Source organism: Nuphar pumila, chromosome 6, assembly GCF_984573655.1.
Source record: "Nuphar pumila chromosome 6, dmNupPumi1.hap1.1, whole genome shotgun sequence".
In the NCBI taxonomy this organism is placed as follows: Eukaryota; Viridiplantae; Streptophyta; class Magnoliopsida; order Nymphaeales; family Nymphaeaceae; genus Nuphar; species Nuphar pumila.
The window spans coordinates 65,179,397-65,195,393 of NC_143254.1; positions in this window are offsets into that span (position 1 = coordinate 65,179,397).

The following is a 15,997-nucleotide window of genomic DNA, read 5'->3' on the forward strand; positions in this document are numbered from 1 at the left end:
TTATTCTTCTTGGATAATCTAGGAGAATTCATCTCCTCTGATTCGCTGTCGCTGTGCTGTTGAGCAGCCCTCTTATCAGCCCTTGTCTGAACCATTTTCAGATGCCTAAGCTTTCCTGCAGAATATGGGAATGGTTAGAGTATGGAGAAGCTTATTTGAAAATCACAATTTCTTTGAGAAAAAGCAAGAAATGAAGGGATTTGGTAGACAATTTCAAGAGATTATCTCATTACCCGGGATTGGGTCATCACACGATTTGTGATATTTGTGTTACCATTTGATGATAACAGAGAAATGTGCCTTGTTACCAAGGCGAGGTCGTCAACCATGAGAAAATATATTTGAAGAAAATGTGGAAGGAATGTCCCATTTATCCGGGATGAGGTCGTCACCCAAAATTTGTGACTATTTGTGCTATAAACAAAATACAGGAAATAAAATTTTGGCCAAAAAGTAATTTTTATTGATATTAATATTCAAAGACAAAGAGAGGGTGAGCAGACAGTTTGCCACCACTCTTGATATTCATATGATACATTTGGTCCTGGAAATATAGACAGAGAAATAAAGGAATCCCAGGTATATTTAGCGACATGATATGCCCCAGACCACTGATCCGATTGCAGGTTGAATTCTGGCACATTGCCTGTCGGGAAACGGGTGTTGGCACAAACCTGCCGCTGTGAAAACTGCCTCAGACATCGTTCCGGCTGATAATCAACACAAAAGAAAGGGCCCATCAACTTGTAGCGCTTGTCTCGAGCATAGGTGTATCGAGGAACAGTCTCTCTTCTGTCAAAGAAGTCCCAGGTAAACTCCTCTTGATGCAACTTCTCGATTAGAGCTCGGCATTGGATGACTGTCTTTGGCTGCTTACTATTGAATCTGAAAGAACTGGCCTTCGAGGGAACGTGGCGTAGGAACCACGACTACAGGGCGTAAGTGCACCCTTCTACCAAAATGGTCTCTCCGAGAGCAAATCGAGCCAAGCCTCTGTAAAGAAAGGCTAATGCGGCCATGGAGACTGAAAGTTGACGGGTCTGCTTGCTTCTCCATCTTCGAAAGAGCTGAGCGACTCTGATATCTATGAAATTCTGGCCATCTTGGAAGAAAGCTAACCCCACTGTGCACAAGATCATGGCATGCTGAATCCTGTCTTTCGCTGCTCCAGACAGAGTGTCAACCTCTTTGTAGGCTCCGTACTTCTGTTATAGTTCGAATAGGTCGATGAACTGATTTCCACCAATCTCAGTGAGAGGCCAGGATCTGCTCCCCGTTGCTCTGGCTAAGGCTTCTCGAATATCCACCCCTTTGATGTTGATCAAAAACTGTTGCTCGACAGGATCATCTGGCTGGCCAGCTGGTTCGGGCAATCCCATAATGTCATTGAACTCATCCATTAGTAGAGTCATTTTCCCCCAAGGAAACCAGAATGTGCAGGTACATGGATTCCACCGTTCTGCCATAGCCTGAATCAGGGCTCCATTGATGGTTCGCTTGCCTATTGCTGATGCCATCTCCAACCCACAGTCATCCAAGTGGTCTGGAAACATACGTGAGAAGGTGGTGAACCAAGAATAATACCACCGAGGGAAGAAAGGTCGAGACTGAATGACCCGTAGATCCGGGGGTCCATCCTGAATCTGATAGAAGACATGATCTCGGGGAAAGACAGCATCGAGGGAATTTGACGCCATTGAAATGATACTGGAAAAAAGAAGAGTGAGGAAATTTAAATAGAATGCAGGACTTACGGATAGACTTTTTTTTTTTTTTTAAATAATCAAACCTGGAAATTTTGAAAAGGTTGATGAAATTTTAAAAAAAATTTCCAGGGTTTTGAAGAAAATTTGATCTAAAAGAGAAAAGAAATGTAGGTAGAGAGAAATATACACCTGGGTTTTTGAAAATAATGGTAAGTTTTGAATAATACACCCAGGGTTTTGAAAAAGGGTTTGATACATATATATGAAAGAAATGAGAGAATTATCATACAACTAAAGATGTACAAACAAGGATGCGCACACAACACTCTCTAAAGGCTGACTCTAAATGCAATATTTGAAATGGCTTGTAGGACCTTAATCCTAACTCTAGGGTTCAAATTATCTGATTCCAATCAAGATACGCCGATATACCCAAGCCGAAGCTCGAAGTACGTGGCATAGAAATATTTCTCCGGTTCTAAGGTAATGGCTTCCCAACATCCTTGAGCACCTACCGATATACCTCGGACTATGGCCCTTAGGTACATGGTAGGGGAAGCGAACCCAAATAAGTGGTCCAGTTGTGAGGCTCTCTCCCAAACTATGGTTTAGTGAGACAGCCCAGCAACGTGAAGACCGGGACAATGTAGGTAAGGAGGTTTTCAAAAAAAATGCTCAACATGCAAGAAATCAGATGGCTCTAATGCAAGTCCTAAAGAGATAGATTAAAATGAAGAGAAGCATACACTTGCATACATTGTATTGCATTCAATCCCTAGAATTGAGGAGAGTTGTATTTAAGACCTAAGTCTAATGTGAGCATGGAATAATCTCCTCAATATGGTCCTACCAAACCATACTTAGATCCTATATGCAATGATGTCAGCTTAGGACAAAATCTAGGCCCCTAAGGTTTGCATGGAAATATAGCTGACATTTTAAAAAATAAAAACTTAGATAATGTCAAAGCAAAGAAGAAAAAGGCATTAAATTCGACCGAACGAAGACGAGTCCCATCACGGTCGCCAAATCTGTGATCATCGCAAAATTTTTTTCTCTCGTAATATTCTCTCTCTTTCTTCTCTTTTCCTTTCCGACCTCTTATTTTCCTCCTTTTTTGAAGGGAGAAAGATAAAAGACGGAAAGAAAGAGAGAAGAGAAAAGAAAGAAGAGAAGATGAACTCTTTTGCGGGTCTCACTTGACCTTAATTTTGAAAAATTTTGAAATAACTCGCCTCCATTTTTTAAATATTTACGGAAAAACTGGGAGACGGGATCCGCTCGTCGGTACGAGGTTCGACCGTTCCTGGCGCCTTTACCAGGGGTAATCGAACCAAGGGTCGAATTTTATGCCTTTTGCTTTGCTGAGATTTTATCTAAGAAATTATTTTAAGTCTAAATGCACAAAGAATCATGCTTGTGCGAAATGCAAAGATGTATTCTCTTTTTGAAAAATTTCCAAGTGAATCTGATAAAGTGAAGAAATGATTTCTAACTTAGAACTTAAGATTTAAAGTTCTAAGTTTTTAGAATAATCAAGAGCTTTGGGAAAATAAATCTGGGTTTGGAAAATGATCTTGAAACTGAGATGAGAGAAAAGAGAAGAAAGGAAATTTCAAAGTCATAAATTAGAAATTTGAACTTGGATGAATATTTGGAATGGAATTGAATTCTATCTTTGAAATTTGAAATCAGAATAAAATGTGGGAAATTTAAAATAGAATTTGAGAAATAGAATTTGATTTGAAAGTTGGAATTCAAGATGAAATCTGAATCCTAAGTCTGGATTCTAAATAGAGTCCAAAGTTGAATTTTGGATTTAGGATCCGAAATCGGAGTTTGATTTGAAATCTGGAAATGGAATGGAATTGGTTTTAAGAATTGGAATTAAAGTGGAATTTGGATTTGGAATTTTGAATGGAATTGGATTCAAGATTTGGAATCCAAGAAGGTATTTAGATCTAAAATCTGAGATCCAAGATAGGGTTGAAAGATGGAGTTGGATCTGAAGTCTGAGATCCAAAGTAGAATTGGATTCTGGATCCTAGAATGAATTTGGATCTGAAATCTGAGATCCAAAGTAGCATTGGGTTTTGGATCCTAAATGGAATTTGGATCTGTAATCTGAGATCCAAAGAAAAAGTCTGGATTTTGGATCTTAAATGGAATTGGATCTGAAGTCTGAGATCCAAAGTAGAATGGGGTTCTGTATCCTATATGGAATTTGGATATGTAATCTGAGATCCAAAGTAGAAATGGATTCTGGATCCAAGAATGGAATTTGGATCTATAATATGAGATCTAGAGTAGAATTAGATTCTGGGTCCTAGGATGGAATTGAATCTGAAGTCTGAGATCCAAAGTAGAATTGGATTCTGGATCCTAGAATGGAATTTGGATCTGTGATCTGAGATCCAAAGTAGAATTGGATTCATACTTGGAAATCTGGATTCAAGCTGAGATTAACTTTGGATTTTGGGTTTTGAAAGTCCAAATGGGACTTTTGAAGATGGATCTGGGTTTTGAAAACCCAGATTGATCTTAGGAATGTTTGGATTTTGAGATTCAGAGTCAATCTCAACTTTGATTTAAAACTTGAAGAAAACTTGATTTTGAATCAGAAGATGAATCAAAAACTTCAAATTTAAATTGAACTTTGAAGTTGGATTTTGAATTGAGTTGGAATTTTGAAGTTTGAATATAAAGTGATTTTGGAGTTTCAAAGTCAAATTGGACTTTGAAATTGGATTTTTGAATCTTGAAATAAGATAGAATTGGATTTGAACAAGATTTGATCTGAGGAATGAAGAAGAAGAATCACTCGGAATTTGAAAAGGAAAATTTGAAAATATGATGCACTTCTATCCTATATGATGAATGAATTTGAATAAGTTTGAAATTGGATTTAAAAATCATATTTCATTCTTCAAATGAATTTAAACAAGACTAATGATATAATACACTCCTGACTACGGTCATTGAATGTATTATATAATAGTCATATCTAAATTCAAATGAAGGATAAAATACCCTTTTGGTGCTTTTATAGAATTTAAAATGAAATTAACCCTCAATATACCCTGACTATGGCCATTGGTATATATTTTGAGTTAATTTTAAGTTAAATTCTGATAAAAGAAGAAAATATTTTGAGAAAATATGATGAATTTTGAAAGTGGATCCAGTGTTATTTTGTAAAAGATAAAAATTCTAAGTTTTGTTTACACCTCGACTATGGCCGTTGATGTAAATCGTCAACTTAGAATTAACTTACCCCTTACGAAATGGTGCACGTGCCATTCGTGTTTCACCATTGTGGGAATTTTGAGAAATAAAGAAAAAATGCATGGAATGAACAATTCATGGCATTTTATAATGCTTATCCATTCTATCTAAAGCAAGAAATGTAAATTTTCATTAAAGTCTAGCTATTACAACTCATAAAATCAAGTTTACAACTTCAAATAATGACTTTATCTACATATTTCCTGCAAAACAACTTAGTTAGCCTGAAAATAGAAGTTTATACATATCATATGAATATCAATAGTAAAAAGACTCATATACCAAGTTATTTATGATGGAAAGAAAGAAAAGATGACATATATACAAACATGCCTACATGTATATATATATATACTTGTATAATAAATATGAGGTGTATGAAGGATTTTGCAGCTAAAAACTTAAAATTTCCTAGATCTGGAATTGAAGCATCCTGTCCAAAATTCTGCAGGTAAGATAAAAACTTCTCCAGCATTCTTTACATCATTGTGAGAAACGATCTCAACCCTATCATTGCAACTAAAAAAAGAGCAGTTTTAACGATTCAGGTGATGGAGAAATCTTTATGTCACTATGTACAAAGATGCAAGTTACAACAACTTGGTGGATTCTTGCATCTTCTGCAGTTATTTCAGAAGTAACAGAATTTAAAATACTCAAGTGCAATTCCCTTAGCTCAGAAGGACCTCTTGCCAAGCAAATAACCAAGTTCCCCTTTCATAACTAGGGAGAGGACCTTCTACTACCAGCGAGCAAATAGTGTTATTAAATGTGGCTGGTATTATGGTTTTCTTAAAAACTATGAATAAGATTACTATCAGTAGCTGAGAAAACGCAATCAGCAAGGTCCTTTATATTTCTAACTGGATCCACAGGAAATGTGCCACTGCAGCTCATACTTCCAGGACTTTATTATCTCACTTCCTAGATAATTAGAATTTGGTTGTATTGCTGAGACAAACGGGTGACCTGCTGCACCAAGATGAACAACTGTAGGATCTGCTGAGCATGAACTTATGCTGATTGAAGCATTCATTGGCAGAGGCGAAATATGAATGCATGAATGTCCAGCCAGTGGGACATGCGACTAAGATGATTAATGATCATTTAGTATGAAGAGAAATGCAAACTACTGAAACTAATTTACAAAGATTGTAACAAATCAGGTGGAGCATATAATAGTAAGGTGAAATCTAACAAGCTAAATTACCAGGGTTCTACTGTGTCGGGCGATCAGACTTCAGAGAAGTCGTGCACACCAGAAAGGGAAGAAAGGAATGTGAGAAAGTGCATAAAAAAATGTACTGCAATGTCATACCTGTAGAAAAAGAATTAACTTAAAAGGAAATCTCATAAGATATGAACTAAAAATAAATAAATGAGAGGATGCAGAGATGCATAATCCATTCATATGGATAGGTTTTTTTTTTCTGCTGGGATTCTTGGATTTAGTTCCGGTTGGAAAGTATGAGGCTCCTGGGACATTTGCGATGGCACTGTGTGAAGTCATGTTATGAAGATACCTTGTCAATAACAAATTCTGCAGCAAATTCAACATCATCGCCATGTTTTAGACACTTTGATCCTGTCTGATGAAGCATTGGCATGCCATGGCCTCTTTTAGTAATGCAAATAGATCACAGAATGTCGTATGACCCCCCCTCCTGGGCCTGATTGTCCCAACGACAATAGTTCTTTACAGGAACCCAAAAATCCTGTCGCATCTTTATAGCAGAACATATTCATGGGTATCGATTTTTTTTTTAGCACTTTGAACATCAGAAATGGGAATTTTGACACCATAATGAAAATGTGAGAAAGATAAAATAGAGAGGATTGCAATGCTACGAAAGATGAATCAAATACCTAGCTTCCAAGCTATATGTCTTGCAGTGAGTAAAATATCAAAGATTTAAATTGATGACTTTGTTCAACATAAAAGAAAACAACTTCCTCTTACAACAAATCAGTGCATTTCCAAAGTAACACACATTAGTACGTGTCTTACTAGCTCATCTTCAGTCGATACTTTGAGCAATCTCTAGCCAGTTATGTATGCAAAAAAAAGGGGTACCCACTGTTAAAATCTTATTACAGCAGATGACTGAGCGTAACCATTATAAGAGGAAGTGATGAGACGCACCTTCAGGGGACTAGCCTCTTTCAAAGGTTATCTGATATGATGATTTCATCATTCAGAATTTTCTGCAGTATTACCGAAACTACCGATTTGAAATTCATGCTATGGCAATAGGGTTCATCTATTGAATGAAATACGGACCTTCATGTCTTCAGGGGATATAGATACGCCACACAAAAACCCTGACCATGAACTTGATACTTATTGAACAGATTGATGTCACCCGTTATGCTCATATGATATATCGGTTTGACAGATCCATTCTGACCTGGTATCCACGCAGTTTTTTGCTACAAGTTGAGGGTGTAGCCATAAAAGTAACAACCAGATTTTACAATGAAGGAAGAATCTATATGATAGGCTGGGTTCAGATTTGCAGAAGGTTAGAAATCAACTAATGGAGATGGCCTACAGGCGTTCATGCGCAAGAAAATAAAATGACATTGAAACTGGAAGTCAAACATAGCACAAACAATCTGATATGAATATCAGGGATAAATGAGAAGATGATATGATAGGAAAGAGGAATTAAGACATATGAATCAAAAGAAAAATGAGACATATTAAATTTCAAATCTGCCTAAGCAAAAAAAAAAATAGCAAAATAAGCAAATGATATTGGAATTGATGATTCCTTTGATATGGCATTTCCATGAACCGATTTTGCTATCTGCAAATCAGAGTCATGGAGATTGCGTTAATGAGATCCTGGAAATAAGAGAACGACGAAAAAGAAATAGTACGAGCAAGGGGCAACATCATGGTGGATTAAGCTGGAGGCTGGCAATCAAATATCCAAACAAAGTGATGATGATGTAAGAGAGAAACCCAAAAGAAACAATCGTGAATTAAAATGAGACCAAGATCAAGATGGAAACGAAATTTGAGCATCAGTAAAAGAAATTGAATCGATATTATTGATTTGTTGGACCCAATAATATGAGCCAAATAAGCAAAGAATAAACCAAGACACCAAAAAAAAAAGAAAAAAAAGAAATATAGGACTTGGGAAATTCCTGTTAATGTTGCACAGGGTATATCGAAGTTGCTAAAGGGCAACTCAAACTTTACCCATAGTGCGTCAATGGAACAAATGAGCAATCAAAAGACAAACGAAAGAAAGGTAGAAAGAAGATTGAAGGAAATTACCTCGTTCAGCAGAAATCATGAAAAGGGAGAAGCAGGGCTTCTGTTCTGTCCTGGAGACTTTTTTTTTTCTCACAGGCGTGAATGGGTCTCTGATTTTATAGAGTCCGGGAGGAAAACACTCCTGCTGGATGTTATTGTTACCAGATGAAACTCGGTTGGTCGATCCTCCAGAAGCAAGATTGATGCGCGAGACGAAGAATGGATGGATACTAAGAAAAGGGTGGATGATTGGCTAAAAAGGAATGGATGGTGGATGGGTTCTTGCAGATGAGCTCCGTGATGAAGATGTTGATAATGGGTGAGGTTGATAGATTGTAAGAGATGGATCTGAAGGAAGGAAGAGTCGACCTCCAGGAAGATAATGGATGCCTAAAGATAGGAGCTCGCCTCTTCTTAAAGGGGGAATGGAAAATTCGAGAAGAGGAATATCAGTTGAGAATTGAGGGTGGAGATGAAGGTATGCGGTTGTGGATCGAACGATGGAGAGAGAAGACAAGAGGCGCGGGAAGAGTTCGTTGAAGCTTTTCTCATTTTCCAATAAGAGGACTCTTTTTAAGAAATTTTTGTAAAAATGGTTAGGGAAATGAGGCTTTCAGCAAAATGGTTTCACAAGGCTTAAAATCCTTCGTTTTTCTTGTAACTTTTCCCAATTTTTTGATTTTTCATGTTATTTTTCTATTTTTTTGTATTTTTAGAATAAAATCCTAAAGCTTTACAAGAAATCAAAGATTGAAACTAATTTTTTTGATGTTTTTGTAAAATATTTACAAAAGGAGTTTTTTTTCTGAGAACTCAAGGCGAATTTTGAGAAAATTTCTTCAGAAAATGGATTTGTATCTGGTTTTTTAGGAAATATTCAAGGTTTACAACCTCGAACTAAGAAATATAGGGCCGAGGATCCAACAAAGTGTTGGATAAGCCGCCCGAGCCTTTCAAAATCATTTTTTGGTATTTTTGTGATTTTATTTTGGAAATTGGACAACGGGGCTCAGATTTGGATTTAAAATACTGAGTTCAGACCCGGAGCTGAATTTGAATATATCAATGTGGAATTTAATCCAGAAATATGAAGAAAGACTGAATTTTAGCTTTGAAATCACTTTGATTTCCTTAAAAAAAAAATAGAGTTAGGGGCAAAAGGGTCATTTTACAAAATGTTGAAAAATTTGGGGTGTTCACACTCCCTTTTTGGCATTTCTAGTGGAAATTCACCAGTCTCAATGTAATTTTTGATATTTTGATACCAAGGCCTCTCTTTCTGATCGACCTGGTTTACTTTCATAACTGAAGTGAAAGCAAGTTTCTCAAGTCTGCCAACTTCGAAAGAACGACATGATTCACTGCCCTTGAAGAATAGAATGGAGCCCAAGCTGGCCAAACCATCAGCTATCTGATTGTGCTCTCTTCTAATATGGTTGAGCTGAAATTCTTCGAAGTTGTCCCAAGAGCTAGGACGATCTTCTGACAGTGAATCAATTTGGGGTCTTTCACTTGCCATTCAGTGTTAACTTGACTGACAACAAGTAGTGAATCGCCAAAGGCATGCACTCTCTTGACGTTGAAATTTTGCAAATTTTTGAGGCCTTGTATTAGAGCTTCATACTCGGCCATGTTGTGAGTGCATCAGAAACCAAACTTGAGGGAATAAGGGATCATTTCTTTCTCTGGAGTGATCAGCAAGACTCCAATCCCTATGCCAGACATATTTTTAGAGCCATCAAAAAACAAATTCCAAACTGGGGGTTGTTGGATATTACAGATGTGCTCATCAGAAAAATCATCTTCTGCTTTAATTTCTTCTGTCATAGGAAAATCCGTCAACTGATCTACGATCGCTTGGCCTTTAATCAACTTTTGAGAAACATACTCTAAGTCATATTGCATCAGAAGGACTTGCCACTTCGCAATCCGTCCAGTGAGAAAGGGTTGTTCCAAAATGTATCTGAGAGGATTAAGCTTCGATAGGAACTTAATTTCAGAAGCCAACAAGTAATGTCTTAACGTCTGGCACATCCAAACCAGAGCTAGACAAGTTTTCTCTGAGAATACTTCTTTTCATAGTCAATGAAAGTTTTGCTCACATAGTAGATGGCGTGCTCTATCAGGCTGCCTTCTTCATACTGCGCGAGGAATCCACCAAAGGCATTCTGATTGACAGAAATGTACAGTAAGAGAGGCTTTGCCAACTTTGGCAGCTTCAAAACTGGTGGATTAAGGAGATACTGCTTGATGCGCTCAAACGAGAGCTGACATTCTGATCCCCATTCAAATTTAACTTCTTTTCTTAGCAAATGATTGAAAGGTTCACATCTCATGGCCAAATTGGAGATGAATCTGCGAATAGACTGAATACGCCCTTGAAGGCTTCGCAGCTCTCTGGGATTAGTTGGAGGCGGCATATCAATAATGGCTTTTGCTTTAGCCGGATCCACCTTGATTCCTTTCTTGCTGATAATGAAGCCGAGTAATTTGCTGGACTCAACTCCGAACACACATTTTTGAGGGTTAAGTATTAACTTATAAAGAATAAGCCTTTCAAAAACTTGACTGAGAGCATCAAGGTGATCATCTTCTTCTTTAAACTTAACTAGAATGTCATCCACATATGCATCCATATTTTTATGCATTTGATCGTGGAAAATGACGGCCATTGCCCTTTGATAAGTTGCACCGGCATTTTTGAGTCCGAACGGCATCACAGTATAGCAAAAGGTTTCCCATGGAGTAGTGAATGAAGTCTTCGACTGATCACGAACGGCTAGCTTGATCTAATTATAGCCTGAATACCCATCCATAAAAGAAAACATGGCATGACCTGCTGTGCTATCAATCAGCAGGTCAATATTGGGAAGTGGATAATCATCTTTCGGGGTGGCCTTATTGAGATCCCTGAAATCAATGCAGATCCGAACTTTTTCGTTCTTTTTAGGGACTACCACGATATTTGCCAACCAATCGGGGTAATCAATGGCCTGGATGAAGCCTGCTTTTAATAAATCTTCAAGTCCTTCCTTGACTTGCTGCTCAATTCGAGGGTCTAACTTCCTCAGCTTCTGCTTGATTGGTTTGGTTTCTGGTTTCAACTTGAGTCGATTCTCAACCAGCTTGGGGTCTAATCCTGACATATCTTCATAAGTCCAGGCAAATACTTCCTGATGCTTCTTAAGGAATTGGATGAGTCTTGCTTTTTCGACTTCGCTTAGACTTGACCCGATTTTAAGAATTTTTGGATCATTTTCCGATCCAATGTTGATATCCTCAGTTGGATCTTGAACCAAAGATGATGGCTCATCCTACTTCTGAATGTGAGCAAATTCTGGCAATTCCTGAATGGTGGAATCAAATTCTGTTGGCTCTTCGGTCTGCTCTGCTGCCTGACTGACCTCTGCTCTGTCTTTCATCTCAAGAAACCTTGCCAATTTTAGATATTTGGGATTGATAACGAATTTCATCATTGATTCAAGAGTTAATGGTCCTGAAAATGTAAGAAAGGTTTTTAAGAGAAAGTACAAGCCAAAAATAAGCCTTTTGTACAAAGCAAAGAAATAATGGTACCGACAAAATGTAAGATAAGAATGATAGATGCTCAGATGTGAGGAGAAAATGGATCTTTCATTGATTGGAAATGTGATATTTACAAGATACTGACAAAAGAGATGGGACTGCATCGTCCCTACAAGATTAACAAAAGATAAGAAAAGAAAGCAGGAAAACTAAGGCATCATCTTCACTTGTTTCCTCTGACAAATACTGTTTTATGGTTGGAATCCTGGCCGGTAAACCCCAACCCTGAATTGTCTGTATGCTGAACTGGAATGATAGGCTCTATCATGCCGTCCTAATTTTTCCCCATGCCTTGGAATGGTTGATATCCATGTTTGATCAACAGATCAAATCCCTTTCTTGCTTTAGAAAATTGTGGAAATAAAGGATGATCTTTGAAGGAGGTGTAATTGATACGTCCTCCTAACTTGAAGAAACAAGGTCCCTGCCATTGGACCGTGGCTGCCATGTTTTCTTCTTCCATGACATCTTTTAACTTCAATATCTCTAGGCTGTCACTGAGATTGATTTCGTCTGCCTTCCGGATGCTGGGAATATCTGCTGTAAATGTCGAACGAGGAATCATAGGTTGTGGCAGCCTTTCTTCAGGATCTTTGCCCAGGATGGTAGTAATCATTCCGCCCTTGGACCACTTTATGCATTGGTGGAGGGTTGATGGAACGGCATTAACGTTATGGATCCATGTTCGTCCCAACAAAAGATTGTAAGTTGGCGGCACATTGATGACATGGAATAAGACGGTGTGCACTGAGTAATTAATAAAAATCTCTAAAAAGATTTTGCCCTTGGCAGTTTGCCCATGATTATCGAAGCCATAGATGGTGATAGGATCTGGCACATATTCCTCTTCTTTTAACCCCAGGGCCTTTGCTGTCATCTCTGGGCAAATATTTAAACTGCTGCCCCCATCAACAAGTACGTGCGGGACAGTCATGCCCCTGGCCCTGACCACGATGTACAGCGCATTGTTATGGAATGAATGAGGTTTTGGCAGGTCCTCATCTAAAAAAGTAATAGGCGCGTTAGTCATCGCCTTATTCACTATTTGTGCCATATCTTCGGGCGTGGTGCCCAGCTTCACCTTGATCTTTCTCAGTAGATCATTTAGCTTTTCTCGATGCTGGGGAGAATCGTGAGTTAATTCGAAAATAGAAATATTGGAGAGCGCGGTAATTGGCTTCTGAAGGCTTTTGGCCCGCTCTTCTGCTGCGTCGGAGGTTTCTGCTTCCTCTGTGGAGGCTTCTTTTTTCAAAAATCTCCTTGGAAAAACTTGGGTTTTTCCGCCTTCAACTGACATGTTTCTTATGCTAAAAAATGAGAGGATATTCCCTCTCTGAAATGCAGGCTGATCCTGATGTAGAACCATCACCTAATCCTGAAGACTTATATCTTCATTCGAACATGGATGTATGTGATTCTGTGGAAGAAAAGAATGTTTGGAAATGGTTGATGCTGAATGCTTCGGAAATGGGGCGGACAAGATATCCATTTTGCCTTCTTCTTCATCCTCGATGAGGATGATTTTGTCAATGCAGTCCTGGATCAGATGCTTCAGGATGAAGCAGTATTCAGTGTCATGGCCCATCGCTCTGTGAAACTTGCAATATTGTTCCTTGAATCTTCCCATGATCACTCGCGGATCTGCCACTTTGGGAAGTTTCACCATTCTGTGGGATAGCAAATATTCCAGAATCTTTTCCAGAGGTTGGTCGAGGGGAGTGAATTTTTGATCTCTGCTCCAGTTTATGTGCTTGGGTTTTTCTTGAAGGTCCCCTTTTTGTTGAGGACCGACCGGGAGAGGCTTGTCACTGTTCTTGAAGAACTTCCCATTCCTTCCTCTGTTCTGTTCGGGCTTCGTGCCACTGTCGCTGCCCTGCTTGTTGCTGTTGCCCTAATTATCTTCGGGAACATCAGCTGAGTAAGTGAAGTGTGCCTTCTTCTTTGGATCCTGTACATTCTTGGCCAGAGCGACACCTTCGTACATTCCATTTTCCACCCCCATCTCGAGCCATTCTGTTCGCTCCGTCAGTTCAATAAATGATTTGGAGGGATATGAAAAAAGAAGGCTTTTTAGGGGTTGGGAGAAGTTATTGAGGATGACTTGGAGTGCATGTTCCTCAGAAATAGGGTTTCTCATCATGTTACAATGGCTCCTCCACTTGTGGATGAAATTTCTGGCCTTCTCATTGGGCTCATGTTTGAGGTTGCACAAGTGGTTCAGAGTAGGTAGGGCTTCCGTATTGAATAGGAAGCGTTCAACGAACATGTTGACAACTTTGTCAAAATCCCTTAGCTCAATGGGATTGACGTGCTTGGCATACCATTTGGCGGCTATCCCCTCCAGACTACGGGGGAAACAGAGAAATAGGGCATGGTTGTCCTCACTGAATCGGGCACATTCGGCGAAAAATATTGCCAAATGGGCCTTGGGATCTCCGGATCCATCAAACTTAATGAATTTCTGGGGGAGGTTCTCCAGATTGATGTCCCCTTCCAAGCCGAGGTAGAAGTCCTGCCTGGTGTATGACCTCTTTCCTTTGTCACGGATTTGCAGGTCTTTGACTATCTTTGTCAAGGCTTGGATCGAATCCTCTGCGGGAGCCCCATACTTGGGCTTGTTTTCTGACAGTGGCTCTTCCACCGGCCTCTTGGGTTGCCGCAGATGCTTCGGGATATAAATCAGCTGCTCTTCTAAAGAATTCTCTTCTGCCGACTCAGAATCTTCTGAAGTACTGTCACTCTGTACTTTTTGCTTGCTGATTTTGATGGGCTTCTTCATGGGCTTCTTCTTAACTTTGCTCTTAGAAGCTGCCTTCTTGGGACCAGCCTTAGCCTGCTCGGCCATCATCTTGGTCATCATCTTTTGAAAGACCCGGTACATGGCCAAATCAACGTCACTCTCATCCCCTGAGTCATGCTTTTTAGATGATCTGGGAGAATTCATCTCTTCTGGTTCGCTGTCACTGTGCCGTTGAGCAGCCTGCTTGCCAACCCTTGTCTGAACCATCTTTGGATGCCAAAGTTTTTCTGCAGAATATGGGAATGGTTAGAGTATGGAGAAGCCTTTGAAAACCAATTTTTTTGAGGAAAAGGAATGAAGGATTTCGGCAGACAATTTCAAGAGATTATCCCATTACCCGGGATTGGGTCATCACAAGATTTGTGATAATTGTGTTACCATTTGATGATAACAGAGAAATGTGCCTTGTTACCTAGGCGAGGTCGTCAACCATGATAAAATATATTGAAGGAATGTGGGAGGAATGTCCCATTTACCCGGGATGAGGTTGTCACCAAAAATTGTGACCATTTATTCTATAAACAAAATACAAGAAATAAAATTTTGGCCAAAAGTAATTTTTATTAATATTTTTAACATTTAAAGACAAAGAGAGGGTGGGCAGACAGTTTGCCACCACTCTTGATATTCAGATGATACATTTGGCCTAGGAAATATAGGCAGAGAAACAAAGGAGTCCCAGGTATATTTAGTGACATGGTATGCCCCAAACCACTAATCCGACTGCAGGTTGAATTCTGGCATGTTTCCTGTCGGGAAGCAGGTGTTGGCATGAACCTGCAGCTGCGAGAACTGCCTGAGACATCGTTCCGGCTGATAATCAACACAAAAGAAAGAGCCAAGCAGTCTGTAGCGCTTGTCGCGAGCATAGGTGTATCGAGGAACGGTCTCTTTTCTGTCGAAGAAGTCCCAAACAATCTCCTCCTGATGCAGTTTCTCGATCAAAGCTCGGCACTGAATGGCTATCTTCGGCTGCTTACCATTGAATCTGAAAGAACTGGCCTTTGAGGGAACATGTCGCAGGAACCATGACTGTAGGGCATAAGTGCATCCTTCTACCAGAATGGTCTCTCCGAGGGCAAATCGAGCCAAGCCTCGGTAAAGAAAAGCCAAGGCTGCCATAGAAACTGATAGCTGACGGGTTTGCTTGCTTCCCCATCTTCGAAAGAGCTGGGCGACTCTGATATCTATGAAATTCTGGCCATCTTGGAAGAAAGCTAATCCAGCTGTGCATAGGATCATGGCATGCTGAATTCTGTCTTTCGCTGCTCGAGACAAAGTGTCAACCTCCTCGTAAGTTTCATACTTGCGATAGAGTCCGAACAGGTCGATGAATTGATTCCCACCAATCTC